The sequence below is a fragment of the Cryptotermes secundus genome, unplaced genomic scaffold, assembly GCF_002891405.2.
Source record: "Cryptotermes secundus unplaced genomic scaffold, Csec_1.0 scaffold171, whole genome shotgun sequence".
Lineage (NCBI taxonomy): Eukaryota > Metazoa > Arthropoda > Insecta > Blattodea > Kalotermitidae > Cryptotermes > Cryptotermes secundus.
This window is the reverse complement of record NW_019726223.1, coordinates 1,318,023-1,335,670: the sequence shown is the minus strand read 5'-3', so window position 1 is coordinate 1,335,670 and position 17,648 is coordinate 1,318,023. Positions and strand designations below refer to the sequence as shown.

Here is a 17,648-nt window from a genome sequence, read left to right as displayed (position 1 = left end):
TTGACCAGACCCGGGATCGAACCCGGGCCGCCGCGGTGGGAAGCCAGCGACTAACCGCTTGAGCTATGGCGCGGCCCTAATATGTGACTTACTCTTATTATTATTATTATTATTAATTATTTCTACAACTTTATACACCTGATGATGGCAGCCATTTGGGCCGAAACATACAGTGTTCGAATAACAGGAAGAGAGATGAATGATTCTGAAGTGTGAATTTTAATACATCGACGAATTTTCACAAGGACGGTGAGAAGTACGAGGGCTAATATAGATGAGATATGTTCCTAGCTGTAGGCCGTGAATTTTGTGGGAATTCCACCACCGTGTAATTTATGGTAGTGTTTCTCTTGACGCGCCTGTCTAGTCAACTTCATTTCTTTGCAAGTTGAACATGCAGGTCACATCCCAAAGTGGCTGTGAGTGCGGTAGGCATACGCCGCGCACCGGTTGTTGAATTATTGAGGCGGTGAACAGTCAGGGTTCTGTTCTGTGTCAGGAAACAACCGAGGAAGTCTTGAGGATGGATTGCATTGTGTCTTGTTCATCATAGACTCGTGATATGTTTCTAGACTTGCAGTCTGGTGGTTGCCATGTTTCACGAAAGTTCAGGCTACATTCAATGAGTGAAAATCTTTGATGACATTGAATTTGACAAAGGTATTGAAGGAAAGCTAATCACATTACAGATATCACACGGTATGAAATCACACATTGTTTTCCCCGTGGTTCGTTATATACCCTAACAACGTAGTTCATCTTCTTGAGAAAGTATCAGTCGATTAGCTAATCAAGAAATTCCACGACTTTTACGGAACCTTACGGTTCATTACCGCATTCACAATAGCTGGTCACTGGTCCCTATCCTGGGAGGAGCACGCAGTAGACATCACCACACTGTATATTGTAAAGGTGCATCTCAATCTTATCCTCCCATCTAAGCATTAGGGCTTTGGAACTGTCTCTTACTTTCAGGTTTTGGAACCGGAATTTTGCATGCCCTGGTCTTCCCTTCCACGCGTGCTGCACTCCTATCATTGTTATTCTCCCCAGTTTTATCAACTTATTAATATCTGGATCTTGCAAATATGTTGATTAGAAATTTATGAAATAAATATACACAGAGAACTGTCCAGTATCTTATAATGAATGAACGGCAGTAGGAAGTGCTTTGGTGCCGATTTAAATAGTGGGGGTAAAACCGACTTGATGAATTTCTTGTTCCTCAATAATTTTTGGAAATAGACTGTCAAATGGTGATGTGGGAGTGATGGAATTTATCTCTTTGAAGCATGAAGTGAGTGAGAGAGGTAGAAAAGAGAAAATATGGGGGTGGCAGGAGACACTTCAATTTTGAAGGGGGAGGGATATTCTTTCTGCTTTGAAGGTTCCTAGGCAGAGCCTTCTCGTCATTCTAATAGAGGTTCGGTTGGGAGTGGAGAAATCTTTAGGAAGAGAAGATGGTAAAGGGTTAGGAAGTGCACTGTGCTCAAGCTTAATGTTCATGTAAACAGTATACAAGAATTAGTTTTCTATCCGACCGGAAACATTGCATCTTCGTTTATAAAAAGTCAGTTCTTACCTCACAGAAACACAGCGTCTCCATTTATAAAATTCGAATCCTTTCTCGAAGCAAATATAGCGTCTCAGTTTATAAAAAGTCAGTTCCTACCGCACAGGAAACACAGCGTCTCCGTTTATAAAAATCCAGTTCCTACCGCACGGGAAACACAGCGTCTCCGTTTATAAAAACCCAGTTCCTACCTCACGGGAAACACAGCGTCTCCGTTTATAAAAATCCAGATCCTGCCTCACAGGAGACACAGCGTCCCGTTAATAAAAAGTCAGTTCTTACCTCACAAAAACAAAGCGTCCCGATTTATGACAATTCAGCTCCTACCTCACAAAAACAGCGTCTCGATTTATGAAAAGTCAGTTCCTACCTCACAATAAACACAGCGTCTTCATTTATAAAATTCGATTCCTACCTCAGAGGAAGCACTGTATCTCCGTAACAAAGACATACCGTTTGATGTTATTTACGGAACCAATCGTTTATTATATAAATATATGAAAGATGTAAATAAGCTGTGGTGAAAATGCATTTCTCTAACAGTGAAATAAATACTGTATACAGTAACAATTAGGCTTAGTGGGCCGACAACTCCAGAATGTTTGAGTTGATGTACCTCGTGTGGAGGCGGGGTCGAATAGCTGCGAGTTGTAGGAGGCGACGAAAAGGGAAGTCTCAAATCTGAGAGAGTAAAATATGGTCGCGAGTCCCAAGGGACTCGGACCCGACAAAGACTGTGCTGGCAAGGACCAGCAGCACATACTAAAGACAGACCCGTCCTCTCGTCAGAGATGGCGCCCCACAGAAACAAGACCGTAACTGTCAAACGGTAATAATTAATATCTGATCATGAGCCCCACATGGTGCTCGACACCAAGACTTACTGACTGACTGACTGACAGTCGCAATGTGACTTTGACTTTGACTTGGGCCGACAGCTCCGAACTGATGACTTCCTAGTGAGTCCTGACTGAAGGAATATTTCCCTCGAGGTAGCAGATTGTGCGGAAGTGAAGTGTCCTGATGCGTAGCTGGCAAATTCTCACTTCGAAATTGCGTCCCTTCCCAAGGGTCTGTCTGTCACTGGTTGGAACTTTTTTAATTGGTTTTCTCGTAGCAGTAGCTCCACCGCACAGCGAGTGTTTGTGAAACAACTGAAATGTGTGCTGCGCACGATTTTCATCTCACTTCTTTTTTTTCTCTCTTTCTCTATCTGTCTCGACTTTTCGAATCGATACACATTAAAATGTAACATCTGTCTGGTCTCAGTTCCTACTGAAGGACTCTTCATGAGGAAGAGACCGGGAGTTCTTCCAGAGGGTTTCGAATCTCCGTGAGGCCTTGATCGTATCGACACTGAACACCTGCATGCACTTCCTCGAACTCTTTTTACCTTACAGACATATTACGAAACTTCTGAAATTTTAGCAGGTACGTAACTAGATAATGAGGCACCTTAATTGGTCACTTAACTTTCTAAGACACTGGTAAATATATGCACCACCCGCTTTAACAAAAATTCTGAATTTTGCCCAAAGAGTGTATTTATTTATTTATTTCGTATGATTCTCACAATAAAGGTAAAGCTGTCCCTGTGCTTAACTAATTAAGCACTACGCCATGAATACGTATGGGGAATGGATGTATAGATCCACATTTTCTTGACCTCGGCACTAGTTGGAGGTGAGTGGTCAGCTTCATGTCCTGACCTCTTTACCTCCCGGGGAAAGAGCCCCCGGTACCAATTGCATAGGAAGTTGTGTGGACCCCAGGGCCGGTCTGGACGATTGGAGAAGTGAAAATCCTTGACCCTACCAGGACTCGAACTCCGACCCCTATAGCCAGTCGCTATACCGACTACGCTATCTCGGCGTGATAGGTATAGTCGGTATTGTGATTCTCACAATAAGCGTTATTATTTACCTAAAAACATTAGCTGGTTTGTCTTCGCACTGGAGACTCAATGTTCTCTGAGAGGTAGGAATTTATATTAAATACGTGTACTATTTATAAATATTTCAAAACCTCTATAGAAAGTTGAGACGGTCACAGTTGCCACTCGGTCTAAACCATGAACTGTCACCTCTCGCTTGGACGCTGGGATCGTGGGTTCGAATCCCGCTCAGGGTATGGATGTTTGGTATCTGTATGTGTTTATTTAGTATTTGTGTTGTCCTGCGTTTAGGTAGATGCTTTGCGACAAGCTGATCACTCGTCCAAGGAGTCCTACACGCCGCGCCATAGCTCAAACTGTTAGTCGCTGGCTTTCCACCGCTGCGGCCCGGGTACGATCCCGGGTCTGATCATGTGGGATTTATGGTGAACAAAGTGGCCCTGGGGCGGGTTTTCTGCGAGTTTTTCCGTTTCCCCTGCCAGTCTTCATTCCACCAAATTCTCCATGATCATAATCATCCGGGGCAGGTACAATAGGCCAATCAGTGGCCGCCATGCCGAATGGACCCAACTGGACTCCACCTCCAACTAAGCGAATTTAATTCTTTTTAAAGGAGTCCTACCGTCTGTGAAAAACGATTATGGAACTGAATAAGAGGCCTGTGCCCTGAATGGGATGGAAGAGCCATTAAAAAAAAAATAAAAGGACGAGCGGGCACTGCCTGAGAACTTTCGAAACCGGTAATATAATTTCTTACTCCTCCCGAAAATGCAGTGTCCCTCACTACCTCACCACTTTCTTCCTTCTTTTCTTTCTCACTCTCTCAAACCTCTGTGCACGTGTGTGTATAGGCTTTCTCCCTTGCAAATGTTATAAACAACAGTTTGCTGCTCATCCAAAGTATAAAATAACAAACTCCGTGGCTTGAGTCCGCAAGCGAACTATACCGACCGAGCGACCGCCGCTTGTCGGCGAAGTTAGTGCCAACTTTAGCGGATAGAGGGTGTCGCGTTGTCAGCGCAACAAATCCCCACGGCTGTTGATTTCGGTTTTCTAGACCGGAGCCGCTATTTCCTTGAAATAGCTCCTCAGTTATTCTCACTAGGTTGAGTGGACCCCACTCCAGACCCTCTATTTCTCAGAAACTCTGATACCGTCGGGAATCGAACTCGGGCCCTCAGGCTCTGTAGCCAGGAACTCTGACCACTATTCGCATATAAAATAGACAGAAACAAATATATAGATTTTTTCAAGCAAAGCAATAATCAGATAGGGCCTAATGTTAGGGTTAGCTTATATAATGCCGGACTGCTGGCTAGAAGTCAGTTTGCATCCGGAAGGATCTGCGACTGTCCAACTCGATAAACTTTCCCTTGATTTTACTCGGTCCTAGAGCAAATGCTGAGTTGGTACTCAAATTCCACGCTTCACTTCATGCTTCACATACAACCCTCCAATCGGTGACGTCAAAATTTCGCCTCAATGTAGCTTTCCCAATGTCTGATCAAATTTCACTGTAATGCAGCCCTTCCAACGTCATATAAAATTACGCACAGTAATTTCGATCATATGCGTTAGCTATAGCTGAAGGATTTTCCCATCGCGGTGGCCCGGGTTCGATCCCGGGTCTGGTCAAGTGGGATTTGTGGTGGACAAAGTGGCGCTGGGGCAGGTTTTCTCCGAGTACTTCGGTTTCCCCTGCCAATCTTCATTCCACCAATTGCTCCACAATCACCCTCACCTATCATCTGTGGCTGGTACAATAAGCCAGAAGTGGCCGCAGTACAAGGGACTTAGTCCCACCCCACTAGCAATAAAGTAAATAAAAAATAGCAGAAGGATGAGCGGGCACTGTCTGGGAACATTCAAAACGGGAAATGTAGTTTATTGCTCCCCCTCCCTCCACAAATATAATATGTCTCACTACCTCACCACTTTCTTTCTTATCTTTATTTCTCTTTCTTAAACTTGTATAAAGCAAGAGTTTTGGAAGCGAAGCAACATCACAGATAGGGAATGTCTTTAGGTTTTATACGTATATTGAAAATCAGTTTAATTCCAGACACTTTGTTAGAAATCAGTTCGCATCTGGAAGGCCCTACGATCGGCAATCATGATCAAGGTTTTCCGTGGTTTTCCTCTGCCATAAGGCAGGTGATGGCACCCAAACTCCCACGTCGCAATGCATGTTCACCTTTTTTGGTGTTATGGATTGGTGAATTGGATTTACTGACCACTTGTATACACCACTGAGAACTACACTTTACAGATCATTGTCACACACAGACTAGTGTCCTCAGTCTATTATTCCACTAGCCGTTTCCTGGCAACGAATTTAACACATTGAAGATCCTCAGCTTCCTTAGTCACGCCGTTGTCCGCTGAATAACGCTCTACACTTGAACGCATGGCGCCATCCTCTCTGCCTCCCCTTGCAGAGCTCAACTCTCGACTAACCGTTCATTTGGAACTCCGGAATTCGACTCTCGATTCTCATCCGAACTCTTCTTTATAACCACTTTTCACGGACCGAACAAAGAACACCGTTTCCAGCAATACCCCTGATGTTATGTTTACCAATCCGTTTCTCAGAAACTGTTTCTTCTATTGTTGCGTGCGTGTTCATTTCCGCGGGCACCTAGTTATCGAGCCATTGCCTAGCAGTGAACTATTCAGGTTTTCAAGCTTGATGTCACGGTATATTTCATATTCAGCCCTCAAAGTTATTTCATGGTATATACGACATAACGCCATATCTGCTCAAAACAACAACAAGAAACACTTCCCAACACTTTACCTTCTTCACTTTCAAACGCTTTACCTAATCTCCAACCTACCTTTATCATTAATGATAACAGGCCCTGCATCAGGGCCTTCACACATGAATATTTCTTTCTTCCTCCGTGAAGTGTAGCGTCTCTCGCTACTCCCCCATCCATTACTTTTTCTCTCTCTCTCTGTTTCCTCCTCCACGCTTCGCTTCCTCCAGAGTTACCGAGGCAGCGAATCTGAATTATTCAGAGAATCATATAAACCTCGTTATCTGGCAGCGGATATTAAAAGGAGAATGTGAAGGTTGGACATGTCATTACAATGGATCGAACAAGGACGCGTTAGGGAATGTTTGAAAATAAGCCAGAAGGAAGAAGAAAGACGGAACAGCCCAGATTGAGATGGATAGAACCTGTAGAAAATTGTTTGGTGGCAAATGAAAAATAAGAAATAGAAGGAAAAACTCGAGTAATGGACGAGAATGAACATCTGTCGTGAAGTAAGCGCAGGTCGTTAGAGGACCGTAAAGTAAGTAATCATTTGAAAGTTTTGGATGCTTCCGTTCGATAAATTCCTTAGTTTCCTCCCGAATACGTCACCATCATCTTACAGGCTAGGTCGTCGACAGTGCTGCCACCTTTGAGTTCAGCGACCCAACTCCTTTGGAAGACGTTGGCCGTCCAAGAAGAAGAAGGACAAAATTCCTTTAGCCCGTTAACGGATCATGACTCAGTCCTAGAATTGGCAGAATACAAAGAATACAGTTCATTTTGTAGTTCTTTGCAACAGGAGTGTAAGTTTCATGGAAGGTGGCTTCAGGCATCAAGAGCCACATCGCACCATATGTGTGAGATCAGAGGAGGAATGAGCATTCACATGCCCTGCTTGCTGTCCACCTACGTAACAGTGGCTTGTTTTTGTTGGAAGATTGAAACCTTACTTTAATCCGAAATCCCTACTGGTTGTTACCGTGGAGACTTGTTTAAAAACATACCCTGTCATTTTACAGGATTTAAGCGTCTCGCGTCGGCCATTTCTATCGATTTTGAATACAAATGAAGACAGGTGCATGGTACTTACAAGGGTTTATATGAGCCTGTATTTAACAATTTGCTTTCTATAAAGGAATTTAGCAATATAAAAAACATTTTACTAACAGTTACTGCTACGTTAAATGATTTGAAAGCTTAATTTATTTTGCAGTAACTGATGGAACATGTGAAATTATGTGCGATTATTGAACGTATCTACAATTCTCTTCACGCTTCCTTTCTATGCCTTTATATATCACAGAATTGAGGACGGTGCATATATTTGAATTAATGTCAGTTTTGAAAAGAAATATGGAATTAATACTGCCATAAATATACACAGGAAAATAATAAGCTCTGTAATATTTCTCTCTGATAGACGTCAGAGCTGTGTGCAGATTCATGCATTTGCAGAAGATATAATATTATCATGTGTATTAGTGACTATAGACGGGGTTCGGATTGGTAATCGGATTTTTGACCACTCACAAGTTGTAACTACAAGTATTGTATTGTATTGTATTATGAGAAGGGGTGGGTTTCCCCATGCACTTAGACCAGTTATTGGTCCATTGTGCGTCCCCCTTTTAATTTCTACTGTCGCCATACCCTACCGGTAACGGTGCGTGCCATCAGCCCCCGTAGAGCCAACGAGGTCGGCCCCCGGTACCTTGATGCTTCCCCCATCCACCAGAGGCATTGGAGAGTACTTGGGCGGGAAAGGGCCTGCAATTTAGCTCAGAGGCCTCCTAGACACATGAGGTTCTTTTACGTGCAGTAAATCTACGACACGGGACACAAGGCTTAAAGTCCCTCCCGGAGGACTTGTTCCCTGCATTTTTCCGCCCTTAAAAATTCCACGAACTTCGCCGGGTTTGAACCCGCGTACATTGAGTCATGAGGTGGGAACGTTACCCCTAGACTACGGAGGCCGCTTTAACTACAAGTAAGTATAACGCTCTTGCCGATTCTCACACTACAAATCACTCCAAACTTAATCTTTCCAGTGTGCTTTCATTAGTCCTCACTGTCCGTTTTCTGGCATCGGATTTATCACAGCTTCACAGCAACTTCAAATATCACTGTAACTACAGCACACGTAACGTCTTCAACTCACACCGTCTCCTAGGCACAGTCGACTCCCCGAATTCCGATCTACGACTCTTTCTATTCTGACTCAATTCTCGACATCTCACTATTGCACGCATTCCATCTGCTGACTGGATACTCCGCTGGAACTATTCTGACTTCCAAATGAACGCTCAGTCAGAGTCAGGGTTACTTCACGATTGGCAGTTTACCGCCAATCAGTTCGTCTTCGCGACAAGCCCCTTAAGACTCACGACCAGCAATTTCTTTCCACTGAATTCTTGCTTTCATAGTCCCTATGTAACAACATCCTCTCTGACGAGATAATGGGTCAGTAGTTTACAATTGCTGCTGGTCCTCGCCAGTGTAGTCATTCTCGGGCCCGAGTCCCGTGGGACTCATGATCACATTTTACTGTCTCAGTTTCGAGACTCCCCCAACCTGGAGGGCCAGGTCCCCGTATTTATATCCACAGAAACAGGGTGGTTCAAGTCAAGGAGAATGAGGTGGGTAGGGCATGTAACACGAATGGAGGAGAATAGAAATGCATATAAGATATTGGTGCGACAGCCAGAAGGAAATAGACCACTGGGAAGACCAAGCGTAGGTGGGGGAACAATAGTAAAACGGATCTTAAAGAGATAGGATGGGATGGTATGGATTGGATTGATCTGGCTCAAGATAGGGACCAGTGGAGGGCTCTATTGAACACGGTAATGAACGTTCGGGTTCCATAAAATGCTGCGAAATTCTTGATTGGCTGCATAATTGGCGGCTTCTCAAGAAGGGCTCAGCTCCATAAGTAAGTAAGGAACAAGGTGGCTCAGTTATACCTCCAGGAACTGGGTTCCTTTTTCGTCGCTTCCTGCGACTCGCAGGGCTACGTTGGAGGTATTCGACACCGCTTCCACACTCCCATTGCAGAGCAATGGTTATCTTTTGTTGCGTATTTGTTGGAACGTATTTACCTAGCAACCGGCTGTTTACCAAAAATCTGTTTCTGCGGGAAGGCATTTATAGAGCCGTTACCTAACAATGGATCTATACGACACAATTTTGTAANAATGGGGGAGACGAGGAATGCGTATAGGATATTAGTGGGAAAACCAGAAGGAAATAGACCACTGGGAAGACCAAGGCATAGGTGGGGGAATNTATTGGTGCGACAGCCAGAAGGAAATAGACCACTGGGAAGACCAAGCGTAGGTGGGGGAACAATAGTAAAACGGATCTTAAAGAGATAGGATGGGATGGTATGGATTGGATTGATCTGGCTCAAGATAGGGACCAGTGGAGGGCTCTATTGAACACGGTAATGAACGTTCGGGTTCCATAAAATGCTGCGAAATTCTTGATTGGCTGCATAATTGGCGGCTTCTCAAGAAGGGCTCAGCTCCATAAGTAAGTAAGGAACAAGGTGGCTCAGTTATACCTCCAGGAACTGGGTTCCTTTTTCGTCGCTTCCTGCGACTCGCAGGGCTACGTTGGAGGTATTCGACACCGCTTCCACACTCCCATTGCAGAGCAATGGTTATCTTTTGTTGCGTATTTGTTGGAACGTATTTACCTAGCAACCGGCTGTTTACCAAAAATCTGTTTCTGCGGGAAGGCATTTATAGAGCCGTTACCTAACAATGGATCTATACGACACAATTTTGTAATTTTTTTAAACATTCCGGATTTTATCTTGAACCAGCTGCTTTTGAAGTTACGTTTCTTTTAACGAGTATATCGTTCAACAAGCAGACGTGCCCGTCCTGCCCTGGGGGTAGATTGCTTCCGAACTGCACAAAGGATTGACACTGACTATTGATGTGATTATTTTGGATTCCGTCAATCGTCTCGAGTTGCTTTCCCCTCCCTCAAACCAGAACGTTCCGGAGTCTGGTTCTGGTTCCATCGTCAAGTGTAAGGGGAAGAGTTCCTAATCTGTTGGGAGACCTGGTATTGAGAGGACAAACGAAGTCCAAAATAACATTGGTATTTTCGGTTACTTACAAACCGAGGGTGAGAAATTGACGTCTCGCATTTGATAAGAAAAAGAAAAACTGCGAATGAGGATTCGAATTGCACCCGGGAACTCCACTATGACATTTGAATATCGTTGTAACAAAAGTGTTTACCGTGTATATTGGCAAGAGTAGTTTTTTAGTTTTTTGGGGTGGGGTGAGACAGTCCACTTGGTACATCGGTCACTAACTGACCTATTGTACCAGCTCCAGAAAATGACAATGAATGCAGAGCAATCGGCGGAATGATAATTGGCAGGGGAAACCGAGGTACTCAGGAAAAAATCCTACCCCAGTGCCACCTTGTCAACCACAAATCCCTCATGAAATAACCTGGACTCGAACCCCGGCCGCCGTGGTGGGAAGTCAGCGACTAACTGCCTGATCTATGACACGGCCATGTTGGTAATAATAAGGTATAAATTTGGCCGCGGCGGCCCGGGTTCGATCCCGGGTCTGGTCAAGTGGGATTTGTGGTGGACAAAGTGGCGCTGGGGCAGGTTTTCTCCGAGTACTTCGGTTTCCCCTGCCAATCTTCATTCCACCAAATTCTCCATCATAATAATCATCTGGGGCAGGTACAATAGGCCAATCAGTGGCCGCAGTGCCGAGTGGACCCAGTTGGACTCCCCCCACTATGCGAATTAAAAAGAAATGATGTAAATTTTATATTATCTGCAGGAATTTTCTGTTAGGTCCGTTACATTAATTCTTTATTAGTTCCTTTACGGAGCTTTTGGGTGCCCAACTTTAACACCCTGGTGCTATGTTAGGGCATCCCGTATAGATTATTATTCCTGCAGCATAGAACTCACGTATTTTACATGAGCATTTTTTGTACATATTTTGTCTAAATTTATTTCTTCTTCGCCTTCTTGGTTTCTTACCTTCCTGTCCCATTTCTATTTACGTTCCTTCGCCTTCCGCCTCAGCGGATTACGTATATGTTTAAAAAATATTCGTCTCTCTTCGTATTATTGGATCACTACAGGTTTCGGCCCAACTGGCTGCCATCATCAGGTGTACAAGTTGCAGAGGAAACTGCTGCCCCTTTGTCATGCTGCTACACTTTTCATTTGAAATGTGTAAAATACTTACAGAATATTTTATATTTGTTGTTAAACTATTATGCGTTGATTATTTTGTTGCACGTACGTGTTGTGGGTCTGGTGTGTTTTGTTGGTGTGCTGGATTTTCTTTGGTGCTGTGTGCAGCTGCTTTTGAGGTGTGAATTTTAATACAGGGACGGCGAGAAGTGGGAGAGCTAATTTAGAAAACACAGTGCAACAGGATGCTGCAGTATAATATTATTAATAAGAGAGGACACGAAAGAGAGAGTGATAAAATGGAAGGGGAGAAGTGAAGGACGTCACATTTTCCGCAGGGGGAGGTTCCCAGGCAGTGCTCGTTTGTCCTCCTGGAATAAAAGTTAGTTGAGGAAAGGTAAAGTATTAGGAAGTGAACAAGGTAAAGCGATGGGAAGTGGACTTTGTTATTAACAGAGGACAGAAATTGAGCAGGGGCTTTAATGGTACGATCGGAATTTTGATATTAACGCTGGAAGTGCTGCATTAGAACAAAACTGATTTTAATTTTGGGAGAGCTGCAATAGAGGCCAGCCAGAGTTAATCTGGATAATATTTAAAATATAACTTTCATCGCACAGAAACCACAATGTGTACCAGTTACAAAACAAAGAGGATCAATTAATATTGTTTTGGGAAATAAAAATTGTTTATTATGTGAATTATACGAAACATATAAGTAGACACGGTGTGCCTGTGCAACATGTTCTGCTTTAAATGATACAGCAGCTGGTAAGTATTGTTACAACTGGGATTTAAAGATTTATGGAGATACATGAATCGCTCTAGACCCAATTCGGAGACGGTTAAATCGAGCCCATCTTGACACATCCTCCAATATAAATCTTAATGTTATCCTTTCATCTAGGATTAGGTCTCTTGACATTTTTCGACGTAAGTTTCGCACGAACATCTCGTTTTTCTCGTCATTGGAACATATATTCGTCTTTTCATAAATCCTGTAGTGTGTCACCTCTCTTGAATTCCGAATATGTCCTTCGGCGCCTTGTTCTCAGACAGTCCTAATGTGTGTGTATGCGACTTAGGCTTTCGGGAATACGCATCGTAGAATGTTGACATTTCTGCAGCATTTCGACAAATATTGCATTTGCCATCTTCAAGGTTAGAGATTTCCGAAACTTTATAAAAACTACAACATTCTGCACGGCGTATTCCAGAATCTCGAATACACACACTGAACTCCAGCTGCGAAAACCTAAGGACAAGAACTTTCCGAGACCAGAATGAATTTTACGTGAGGACTCGTGTGTTTTCTTTCTATGTTGTTTATATCTGATATTGGAACATAGAACATTCCAGCTTGAATAATGGGAAGAATATTCTGATTTTAATGTTCCTTGAACTTTGTCAGATTTGGTATGATAAATTTTTAAATTTGTGAATTATAAATTTGTTAATTTCTTGTAAAATATCAAGGGGAGATAGTTTAGTTTTGCTCTGAGCTGGCCCCCCACCCGTCATCCTTTAAAGATGCAACCATTGGCATTATTGCAGAAGAGTGAATCCATTTCACTTTTGTTTTTCTTGAGACGATATTGTCGGATGTCGGCTTTCGCCGTATGGGAACTGACAGTTGCTACTTGAACAATGCACACGCTTAGAGATGTCAGAGAATAGAGTAGGCCATGGAAAACTGACAGCGATTTAGTCAGACAGACTTTACATTTCACTGGAAATGCATTAATCTAAATGCTTCTTTTTTATTATTACATCAGGTAGTGGATTTGTGCTTTAATGGCATAATATATTGGAAAGTCTTATTCCGGTTGTTTCTGCTGGACATTTATTGGATTTCTACAAAGTTTCTGTACGTTCAGATGTAAAACAAGAGAACGCTTGAATAGAATTGTTCTCATTAGTCATGTTCCTTTTATATTCGGCTGTGCCGCTCGGAAATTGTTTCAAAACTTTCGCTCGTATACAGAGCCCCCTTTCGTCCATTTCGGTGATTAAGGCCTTCTTTCTGCGATTATTTCGTAACAATGAATAAGAATCGCCAGTAGAAGTATACAGTAGAAAAAGAAATGGGGGCACGCGGTAGCGTAGTTGGTTGAGGCACTATGCTATAAGTCAGAAGGTCGTGGTTTGGGATACCATTTATATCATTGAATTTTTCAATTGACCTGACCCTTCCTACCGCATTATGGCCCTGGGGTCGACTCAGCCTCTAACAGAGATGAGTACCAGGAATCTTCTTGGGAGGTAAAGGGTTGCCGGTTCGTAAGGCTGACAAACTCAGAGCCATCTGTGAGCCGATTGTCTAGAAAATGTGGGAACCTCGACGTCTCACAACCTTATGGGCCTTCACGTTCTGTTTCATGGATAGCTTTACCTTTTACCTTTTTTATGTGAAGAAATCCAGTAGGAAAAGTTAATTTTTAAGGTCATAACCGAAGCAGTGGTTTAATGGGCGTATTTTTATTTAAATTGACCAGACATTAAATAACATTTTTGATATGATACGTATGAAGACCTCGTGATAGCCATTTGTTGTTAGTACACAGAACTACCAATATCGTCAATCTGTATAGAAAGGTAAAGCTGTCCCTGTGCTTAATTATTTGATCACCACATCGAGGAGACGTATGCAGGAGTCGAGGTATAGCTCCACCATTCTTGACCTCGGCACTAGATGGAGGTTAGTGATCAGGTACACACCCCAGCCGCTTTACCCCCCACGATGTAAGAGTTCCCGGTACTCACTGGATAGGAGGCTGGGTGGGCCCAGTGCCAGAAAATCTCTTGCCCATGCCGGGAATCAGACCCCAGCCGGCGAGCCCGTAGCTCGTCGCAATACCGACTGAGCTATCCCGACCCTTCACCTTGTACACTGAGTGACGATATTCAGAGTAGGTTTAAAAATTATGACACTAAACTGTGTTGTTCTAGTTTCGCTGGTGGCGGTTCTAGTGGAGAAAAGGCCAGTTTATGTACTTGAAATATGTGAAATAAACTTTAGGGTAGGTCTCTTCTGTCCCCAGGCCGAGATTGAAGCGCAGAGTAGACAGTAGGAACGCTAAGCACTTGAAAGCAGAACTCATTGCGACAGCATAATATCATTCAATTTCACATAGCTTGCTTTTTAAGGGAAATGATATTTGTTTTCATCCCAGTAGGGCAGTGGTTCTCAGATAAAAATTAAAACTGCCCTAAATCAATTAGAAAAGTAACAGAAAATAAAAATACATATAGAAAAACTTTTGATAAGTGCAGGCTTTAATTATCATGAATTTAAAAATAAATAATAATTATTCTCTTTACCGGAAATTATAAAACGCTTATGCCAGGGACAGCGTTGATAGTTCGGCAGCAGCCGCATCCTCTTCCAGGCAGCACTGTATCGTACACGCGTAGCTGAAAGCAGCGACTTGTGTCATTTCATTGGCGCCTGTTGGGCAGGGAACAGGCAGGACAGGCAGTTTGTCGCCAGACTCAATGGTGATCGACGGGTATCCCTGTTTGATGTTGTATTATTATGCATTCAACGTTTCAGTGCAGTTGTGCTGATTTGTTTACCTCTTGAAGTTGACTTGATTATGAAAAATTGATCATGAAGAGTTTCCTGATTAGTGATAGAAATGAAGACACCAGTGCTCCTTCAACGAGTGGTGGGAAACAAGCTACTCGGAGTGTGAAAACGAGAAGGTACCATGATCACTAGATCACCATGTGATTGTAAGAGCGAATGTGCAATAAATTCGCTATATCCAATAAGGCGTGAAGTTATTTGTCGCGTTATACTCCCAACACGTGACAATATACAGAATATGAGGGTAGGAAGTAATAGAAGAGTGTTGTGCCGCAAAGGTTCAATGCCCACATTCACCCCTTGGGCGCTTTTGGATGTCTCTTAACCCAACCCTTATGACTACATGTTGGGAACCAGCCTCAACTATTCGAACTAAACGAATATAACTGGTCTAATAAATACGTACTATATGGCCTTTGTGTGAACCAAAATACACGTATGTACTGTAACATGCACAACCTTTGCTAGGGAACAGCTAGGTAAACACGTTCCCGAGAAGAAATATTCTTGGCCAACGATATGAAAAGGCCTTTTCCTTGCTAGGCGACGAGCAGTAAACAAGTTTCATCAACAATAGAGGTCATGTTTTCTATGTGGTCCGTGCCGAGCCTATATAAGAATCAGTGAAGACTTCAAGGATTGCTCGTGTGGAGCTGGGGTCGAATACCTCCACCGTGACCCTGCGAGTCGTAGGAGGCGACGCAAGGGGAAGTCTCAAATCTGAGACAGTAAAATATGGCCGCGAGCCCCAAGGGTCTCGGACCCGAGAAAGATTGCGCTGACAGGGACCAGCAGCATAGGAAGACGTCATTCAAGGCAGTTCAGTAGTTGGTGTGTTCATCTTGAGAGTGTTATAATTATCTGTGTGTCACAGATAGAGCAATCGTGAAAGTGTAATAACGAATTGTAGTTACGACATGTGAAGTTATCCAATAAATCGAGTTATCAAATCCGGAACTCATTATTTATTGTCACATTACCGGAGTACACACGACAATAGTGGCCCCTGTCAGTGACCTGAATACGGCCAAGTTACTCACTCAGGCTGATACACGTGAAGATGATCGGCGCCATTACGTCTCTTCCAGCACAGATCCTTATATCAAGCGTCCGCCCAACCTCTCTCTCTCTCGGTTACTCCCGGTTAAGTGGTATTTATACAGATTTGGGGACGCATTACTGCCGCTCACTCGGGAAAACGCCCTACAATTGCCAACTCTGATTGGCCGGTGCCCCTCCTCCGTTCAAGAAACTTATCCGTATATGGTTCACGGTGGGAGCAAACTTTCTTACAGAAACCCATTTTAAAACGGATAACCGGAGAGGGTGTGACACCACATAAATCGAACAAATACATTTACAAAAATACAAATTTGGAGCGGCTGACTGGGGGGATGTGAAACATAATAGTATGATCCCATTCACAACTTCCGGTCAGCCTCCCGGTGGATGTCACTCCACATACTCGTTTTACATACATCTCATAATTTCTAGCTTATAATTATCTTTGAATATTCTGGGCACAATAAATATATAGTGGAGGAGGAAAAATTGAAGGAGACTACTTTTTAACGGGGTAACAGAATTTTCAGCTTTCGAAGCTTCCCAGGCAGTGCACACTCTTTCTTCTTGTAAACGTAGTTTGGAGAGAGTTTGAAGTGTTTTTGGGAAGTGTAAAAAAGGCGAATCGTTACGAATCTGATTTTGTTATGAGTAAAATAAAGACAAAGAGCAGAATAATATTACCACATAACTTTCTTTCAGTTTCCTCTTTCTTACCGCGAACCTGATAGATAAACCTTGAAGATATTAAGATGTTGAACTCGATCTTGCAGATGAAAGCAATATATTTAGCTGATATATTGATGTCCACCTACTTGGCTAGACGTTGTCACAATCCACAGGCCCACAGTCTGAACAAAAACCGCCCATGGATACATGAACGTAGGCCGACTAGAATTTGACTTTGCCTTCCGCTTTTTTGCCGCCTATGTCCAACGACGACGGCAAAAATCAGACCGCAAAATCAGATCTACGCAGTGCAACAAGATGCTGTAATTTAATTCGACTTAAATTTCTTAATGTGTTATTCCATCCTTAAATTTTTACCTGTTAAATGTGGCAAGAGGCGGTCACGGTAGCCGAGCGGTCTAAGGCATGTACTGTCTTCGCTCGCTTGGAAACCGGAATCGTGGGTTCGAATCCCGCTCAGGGCATGGATGTTTAATTTGTGTGTGTGCGTTTTTCTGTGTTTGTATACAGGTAGAGGCCTTGCGACGAGCTGATCACCCGCCCAAGGAGTCCTACCGAATGTGTAAGATCTAGAAAAACCGAAGTGAACGGAGAAGTTCATGGAGGTAGGCCTAGGCCCACTGGGGCTGTAGTGCCAAGGAAAAAAAAAATGTAGAAAGAAAACGAGCAGATTGGCATAACAGTGAGGCTCTGGTATTTCGTATCTCAGTCGAGATATCGGCTTTCATGACTGAGGGGTTTTCGTGGGTTTCCTCAGTCTCTCCAGGAAAATAACAGGATAGTACCTCTATTAGGCTGCTAATTTTTCGTTTCAAATTCTTTCTCTTTCGTCATTCATCGGTCGTCTCACCTTAAATTCAACACTGTATATTACAGGTGCCCTCCAAAGGCGT

At 43.3% G+C, this 17,648-nt stretch overlaps 1 protein-coding gene across 4 annotated transcripts in view; it reads left to right on the top strand.

Annotated features, from left to right (window-relative positions):
• LOC111863878 overlaps positions 1-17,648 on the top strand; it is a 478,046-nt gene that overhangs the window by 389,703 nt on the left and 70,695 nt on the right. The window lies entirely within an intron of this gene.